Consider the following 7,057-nt stretch of genomic DNA (forward strand, 5'->3'; position numbering starts at 1 on the left):
AGGCTCCTTCTTTGGAGGCTTTTAAGCAGAGGCTGGATGGCCATTTGTCAGGGGTGATTTGAATGCAATATTCCTGCTTCTTGGCAGGGGGTTGGACTGGATGGCCCATGAGGTCTCTTCCAACTCTTTGATTCTATGATTCTATGATTCTTGTATCCCACCATCATCTCCCCAAAGTACACAATATGTAAAAAGTAAAAAAAATAATCTTCATATCTTAAAACAGCTTATACATAAAATCATTGAGCATATTAACATTTTGAATAGAAATCTAAAATAACAATAAACATAATAAAATGTTTCCTATCTAGTTTTGAACTTTATCTGCTTGAAACATGTTATGCTTGTGACTATATTACAATTTTCTATCTATTTAACTATATTTTGTTTTTTATTTATTTATTTACTATATTTCTACCCCACCCTTCTCACCCCACAGGGGACTCAAAGCTGCTTACAAACTACTTATCCTTATTATTGTTGTTATTATTACTACTACTACTACTACTGTTGTTGTTCATTCGTTCAGTCGTCTCCGACTCTTCGTGACCTCATGGACCAGCCCACGCCAGAGCTCCCTGTCGGCCGTCACCACCCCCAGCTCCTTCAAGGTCAGTCCAGTCACTTCAAGGATGCCATCCATCCATCTTGCCCTTGGTCGGCCCCTCTTCCTTTTGCCTTCCACTTTCCCCAGCATCATTGTCTTCTCTAGGCTTTGCTGTCTCCTCATGATATGGCCAAAGTACTTCAACTTTGTCTCTAGTATCCTTACTACTACTGCTACTACTTTATATCCCACACCCTTTTCTTGTACCACCTCCACCTGGACCAACTCAACTTATCTTTTAATCCCAAAATTTCATTGTTTCTGTTGCAGGTTTGTTCCCCTTTCCTTCCATGAATATAAACTCAATACATTTACCCCGTACATCCCAGAAATCCGTTTGTTTCCATATACCCTTTTTAAACTTTTATGTCACAAGTCAGTTTATCATTGATCGCTATATACCATTAGAATCATAGAATCAAAGAGTTGGAAGAGACCTCATGGGCCATCCAGTCCAACCCCATTTTGCCAAGAAGCAGGAATATTGCATTCAAATCACCCCCGACAGATGGCCATCAAGCCTCATAGAATCTTTGAGTTGGAAGAGACCTCATGGGCCATCCAGTCCAACCCCATTCTGCCAAGAAACAGGAATATTGCATTCAAAGCACCCCCGACAGATGGCCATCCAGCCTCATAGAATCTTTGAGTTGGTAGAGACCTCATGGGCCATCCAGTCCAACCCCATTCTGCCAAGAAGCAGGAATATTGCATTCAAAGCACCCCCGACAGATGGCCATCCAGCCTCATAGAATCTTTGAGTTGGTAGAGACCTCATGGGCCATCCAGTCCAACCCCATTCTGCCAAGAAGCAGGAATATTGCATTCAAAGCACCCCCGACAGATGGCCATCCAGCCTCATAGAATCTTTGAGTTGGAAGAGACCTCCTGGGCCATCATCCAGTCCAACCCCATTCTGCCAAGAAGCAGGAATATTGCATTCAAAGCACCCCCGACAGATGGCCATCCAGCCTCATAGAATCTTTGAGTTGGTAGAGACCTCCTGGGCCATCCAGTCCAACCCCATTCTGCCAAGAAGCAGGAATATTGCATTCAAATCACCCCTGACAGATGGCCATCCAGCCTCTGCTTAAAAGCTTCCAAAGAAGGAGCCTCCACCACACTCCGGGGCAGAGAGTTCCACTGCTGAACGGCTCTCACAGTCAGGAACTTCTTCCTCATGTTCAGATGGAATCTCCTCTCTTGTAGTTTGAAGCCATTGTTCCGCGTCCTAGTCTCCAAGGAAGCAGAAAACAAGCTTGCTCCCTCCTCCCCGTGGCTTCCTCTCACATATTTATACATGGCTATCATGTCTCCTCTCAGCCTTCTCTTCTTCAGGCTAAACATGCCCAGTTCCCTAAGCCGCTCCTCATAGGGCTTGTTCTCTCTTGTTCTCTCTTCTTCTAAATGGACTTCCCTTTTACCTTTCCAGTTCTGTGTAACTATCAATTTCGCAGCCATTAATGAACTAGAGGCCTATTTATTGAGTTTATAAATACATTTATAAATTCTAATTTCCCCTACGGAAATTAGAACAGCCTCCTCACTCCTCTCCTTTAAGAAACAACGAAAAGCCTACTTTTGCACATTAGCCTACGGAGAGGAAGGTGACCGTTTGACTCTACCTCGACTGACCATGCTGACATTGATAACCTTAACTTATAGGAAAGCCATATTTTTATATAGATTTTAACTGCTTAATGTGTTATTTATGCGGCCTTATTGAGCCCTGCCACATGCACAATGGAGGACCTTCTTCTTATAGCAACACCAGAGGAACTGGTCAAAGGGCATTTAGTAATCTTTGATTGTGTTTTTAAATACATTACAACTGTCCCCTCGATTCGCCTCTGATACAATAAATAAAAAAACCTGTTAATTTTAATTGTTTTCCTTCTATTTTGCTTATTTTGACACTACAAATGGCATTGAATGTGTGCCATTTTGTTTTTGGAAGCCGCCCTGAGTCCCTTTAGGGAGGGAGGTTGAGTTATTATATTATTATTATTATTATTATTATTATTATTATTATTTATTCAAATAGTTAAAAGAGTTAAAATATTTTTTTATTATTATTATTTCTCTTCTTGTAATATCATCATCTTATCATATTGGTGTAATCTTAGCTCTATTTCATATTACTGTCCTTATTTCTTTAAATACTTTTAATATAAATTCACAGGGCCACCACATTTGAATGTATGAACCTACTTCCTGGCAACCTCTCCAACATTGGTTTGAATATTTATTGTCTCTCTGATTTACTCTAGGTAAAGGTAGTCCCCTGACATTAAGTCCAGTCATGTCTGACTCTGGGGTGTGGTGCTCATCTCCATTTCTAAGCCGAAGAGCCGGCGTTGTCCGTAGACACCTCCAAGGTAATGTGGCCGGCATGACTGCATGGAGCGCTGTTACCTTCCCACCGGAGCGGTACCTATTGATCTACTCACATTTGCATGTTTTCGAACTGCTAGGTTGGCAGAAGCTAGGGCTGACAGCGGAAGCTCACGCCGCTCCCCGGAATCGAACCTGCGACCTTTCGATCAACAAGTTCAGCAGCTCAGTGCTTTAACCCACTGCGCCACCGGGCGCTCTAACTAGATTTACTCTAACTAGAGTTAAATACCACCTCTATAATTTTTTATAATAATTTTCCTTAGTTCTTATAGAAATATTTCCATATTCTTGTCCACTCTTGAATATTCTATTTTTTCCTAAATCTAGTTCTTATAGTAATAACAACAACAAAAATTTATTTCTATCCCACTCTATGGAGCCTCCGGTGGCGCAGTGGGTTAAACCCCTGTGCCGGCAGGACTGAAGACCGACAGGTTGCAGGTTCAAATCCGGGGAGAGGTGGATGAGCTCCCTCTATCAGCTCCAGCTCCTCATGCGGAGACATGAGAGAAGCCTCCCACAAGGATGATAAAAACATCAAATCATCCAGGCGTCCCCTGGGCAACTTCCTTGCAGACGGCCAATTCTCTCGCACCAGAAGCGACTTGCAGTTTCTCAAGTCGCTCCTGACACAACAAAAATAAAAATAAAAATCCCACTCTGTCTCCCAAAAGGGACTCAGGGTGGTGTACAACAAAGAATCAGTAAACATTCAATGCCTAGAAAATATACATAATAAAACACTTTATATAATAAACTATCAAATATAAAACATAAAAATCTACTTATAAAAAACTCAAAATAGCACATGAGAAATTTAAAGATAGAGAGTAAAATCATTGGGACACATTTCTCTAGTTTTAAACACATTTAAAGCACATCGTATGGTTAACAATAGGACACCCGGACAAAGGTCAATCTCCTTCAGCTGAGTCACAATTGAAATAAAGTGCTAATCCTCCCCCCCCCCCCCCCGGTATGTTTAAGTACATAAGTAAGTTTTTAAGAGCTTCTTGAGAGAGAGAAGCGGCAGTTTTCAGTTTTTTAGGGATTTCCAGAGGTGGAGATTGATCATGGAGAAGGCCCCTTCTCTCATTCCCACCAGCCGTGCTTGAGACAGAGGTGGGACTGAGAGGAGGGCCTCCTCCGCTCAACGTTCTCTAAGATGGTCTTATTTCTGGCCATCTTCTAACAATAATTTATAAAGAACACTTATCATTCCTCTTATTGGTTCATTTTCTTTATTCTCTCTTTGGGTTGCCATTCTCTCAAATTTTGTATGATCTCTGCCCCATTATACTTTTTAAATTGCTAGCTTGGCAAGAGCTGGAACTGACAGACGACAGCTCACCTCATCTCGCAGATTCAAACTGCCAACGTTTAGGTCACTAGTTCAGCCAACCTTCAGGTCAGCAGCACAAGGGTTTAACCCATTGCACCAATAATTTCCTTTCTTAGCTTAGTAAGACTCTTTGTCTCTAAATTATCTAATTATTTACATATATTTATTCCCAATATTTGTGACTGACTCTTTATTTTTTATTTTCCCCTCCTGCTTTATTTGTTATCTCTTCTTCCTGATAAATAAAAACATTTCTTACTTGTTCCAACTGATTTGTAGACCTATTATTTTCCCAAATCCTGTTAGGTAATCTTCACCCCCCCCCCCCCCCCCGTTTTCTTGGGTTTTCCACTGATATATTTCACCTGGTCACACTCAGCATTATTTTTAAAACTTTAATTGTTACATTTGGCCCAGCCATAGGTTTTTAAACGTTGTTGCGTTATTGTTAATGTTTACTGCTTATTTTCTGTTTATGAGTTTTATTTTATTGTTGTGTATTACTGCTGTTATTGTTTTTAGTGATGTACTCTGGGCTTGGCCTCATGTAAGCCGCACCGAGTCCCTTGGGGAGATGGTAGCAGGGTACAAATAAAGTTTATATTATTATTATTAAAAGGGTGTCATCTGCAAATAAATAGATTTTATCTTTTTCTTTTAGTTCTTTTCCTTTTATACTCTCTAATTGCATTAGTTAGACTTCCCAATACTATTGCAAACAGAATTGGGGAAAGGAGACAACCTTGTCTTGTACCTTTGGTTATGCTTATTTTTTTCTGTTAACTATTTAACCTAATTAACTATTACTGAGGCGTAACTCCTGGATTATAATTTATCAGTTAAGCCTCTAAAGCAGTGGTTGTCCCCTGATAGTTAAATAAAAACATTTCTGACTTGTTCCATTTGATTTGTAGACCTGTTATTTTTCCAAATCCTGTTAGGTAATCTTCATTCCCCCCGTCCCTGTTTTCTTGGGTTTTCCACTGATAAAAGGGTGTCATCTGCAAATATATTAATTTTATCTTTTACTTTTAGTCCTTTTCCTTTTATACTCTTTAATTACATTAGTTAGAATTCCCATTACTATTGCAAACAGAATTGGGGAAAGGAGACAACCTTGTCTTGTACCTCGGGTTATGCTTATTTTCCCCCCTGTTAGGCCCTAATTGACTATTACTGAGGCATAACTCCTAGATTGTAATTTATCAGTTAAGCCTCTAAAGCAGTGGTTCTCAACCTGAGGGTCCCCAGGTGTTTTGGCCTACAACTCCCAGAAATCCCAGCCAGTTTACCAGCTGTTAGGATTTCTGGGAGTTGAAGGCCAAAACATCTGGGGACCCACGGGTAGAGAACCACTGCTCTAAAGATTTCTCCAAATCCAAATTTCTCCAATACCAGGTTTAAGGCAGACCAAGAGACACAATCAAAAGCCTTTTACATATACAGAACTAGTACAACCTGCTGCCATTTTTTTTCTTTTTAGAGTACAAATTACATTTAGTATCCTGCCCATTAAATTTGACTCTGGTCTCCCTGATATGAAGCCACAGTGATCTTCATAGATATATTTATATATACATTCATTATTTTTGCCATAATTGCAGTTAAAATTTTGGCATGTTGATTGATTAACAACATGTGACTATACGATCCAGGGTTTGTAGGATCCTTATTAGGTTTCAAAAGACAACACTCTTCTAATTCATAAACCTGACAAGTGAAAATTTGCCCCTGTTGTTGCGAAAAAGTGATAAAGAAGTCCCAAGCTTTCTTGAAGTTTCTCCAAGATAACTTTTTAATCAGCAGAGTCACTTTGTCTATCTCTGACCATTCACGGATTTTCCTCAGTCATCTTCTTGTGTGGGATAATAATTTCCTCCAGTCTGAGGATAAATGCTGCTTGCTGCAGTTATCGGATATTCTAGGCATCTTCCAAACTGGCAGTGTGGACTTGGATAGTCCAGTTCAAAGCAGATATGGTGGGATTTTCTGCCTTGATATTCTGCATTACCAGGCTGTGTGGAAAGGCTGTGTAAAGAGTCTCTCTGAGGTCAACTACCACTACTTTCTCCAATGCGAATTTTATGTCTATGTAAATTTGAACAAAGAAGCGCTTTCCAAACAACATATGTTTCTAGGGCTTCTCCCCAGTGTGAGTCTTTCAATGTCTATGTAGACTTGAATTAAGAGTGAAGCTCTGTCCACACTCAAGGCACTTATAAGGTTTCTCCTCAGTATGAGTTCTTTGATGTGAACCTAGACTTGACTGATGAGTGAAGTTCTGTCCACACTGCCGGCATGAATAGGGTTTCTCCCCAGTGTGAATCCTTTGAGGCAAACATAAATTACCGAATATTCCAGCATATAAGATGACTGGGCGCATAAGACGAACCTCAACTTTTCCAGGTAACATATAGAGTTTGGGATATACTTGCCATATAAGACTACCCCTCTTCCAACACAAACCAAATAAAAATTTTAAAATCAGATTTTATTTCAATATGGTAATTTTCCTATTATTGTACCGCCTTCTCTTCCTCTCAGATCTTACACATGCAAACTACTTCACTGCAGTTTTCATGTGCGAGATCTGAGAGGCAGAGGAGGAGGTACTGTAATAGGATACATGGGCAGGCCAGACAGGTAAAAGAGGTGTGTTTTTCTGGGCCCAGAGCCACTCTGTCTCTTTTTTCCATACCCCAGGCACCCCG

At 40.3% G+C, this 7,057-nt stretch overlaps 1 long non-coding RNA gene across 1 annotated transcript in view; it reads right to left on the minus strand.

The window, feature by feature from the left end:
- Window positions 1–672: 672 nt before the first annotated feature.
- LOC137095536 (uncharacterized) overlaps window positions 673–7,057 on the minus strand; it is a 50,997-nt gene continuing 44,612 nt past the window's right edge. Inside the window, exon 2 of the long non-coding RNA XR_010908870.1 lies at window positions 673–2,362. This is a non-coding gene — a long non-coding RNA (uncharacterized lncRNA). The remainder of the gene's footprint in view (window positions 2,363–7,057) is intronic.

This window comes from Anolis sagrei, chromosome 1, assembly GCF_037176765.1.
Source record: "Anolis sagrei isolate rAnoSag1 chromosome 1, rAnoSag1.mat, whole genome shotgun sequence".
In the NCBI taxonomy this organism is placed as follows: Eukaryota; Metazoa; Chordata; class Lepidosauria; order Squamata; family Dactyloidae; genus Anolis; species Anolis sagrei.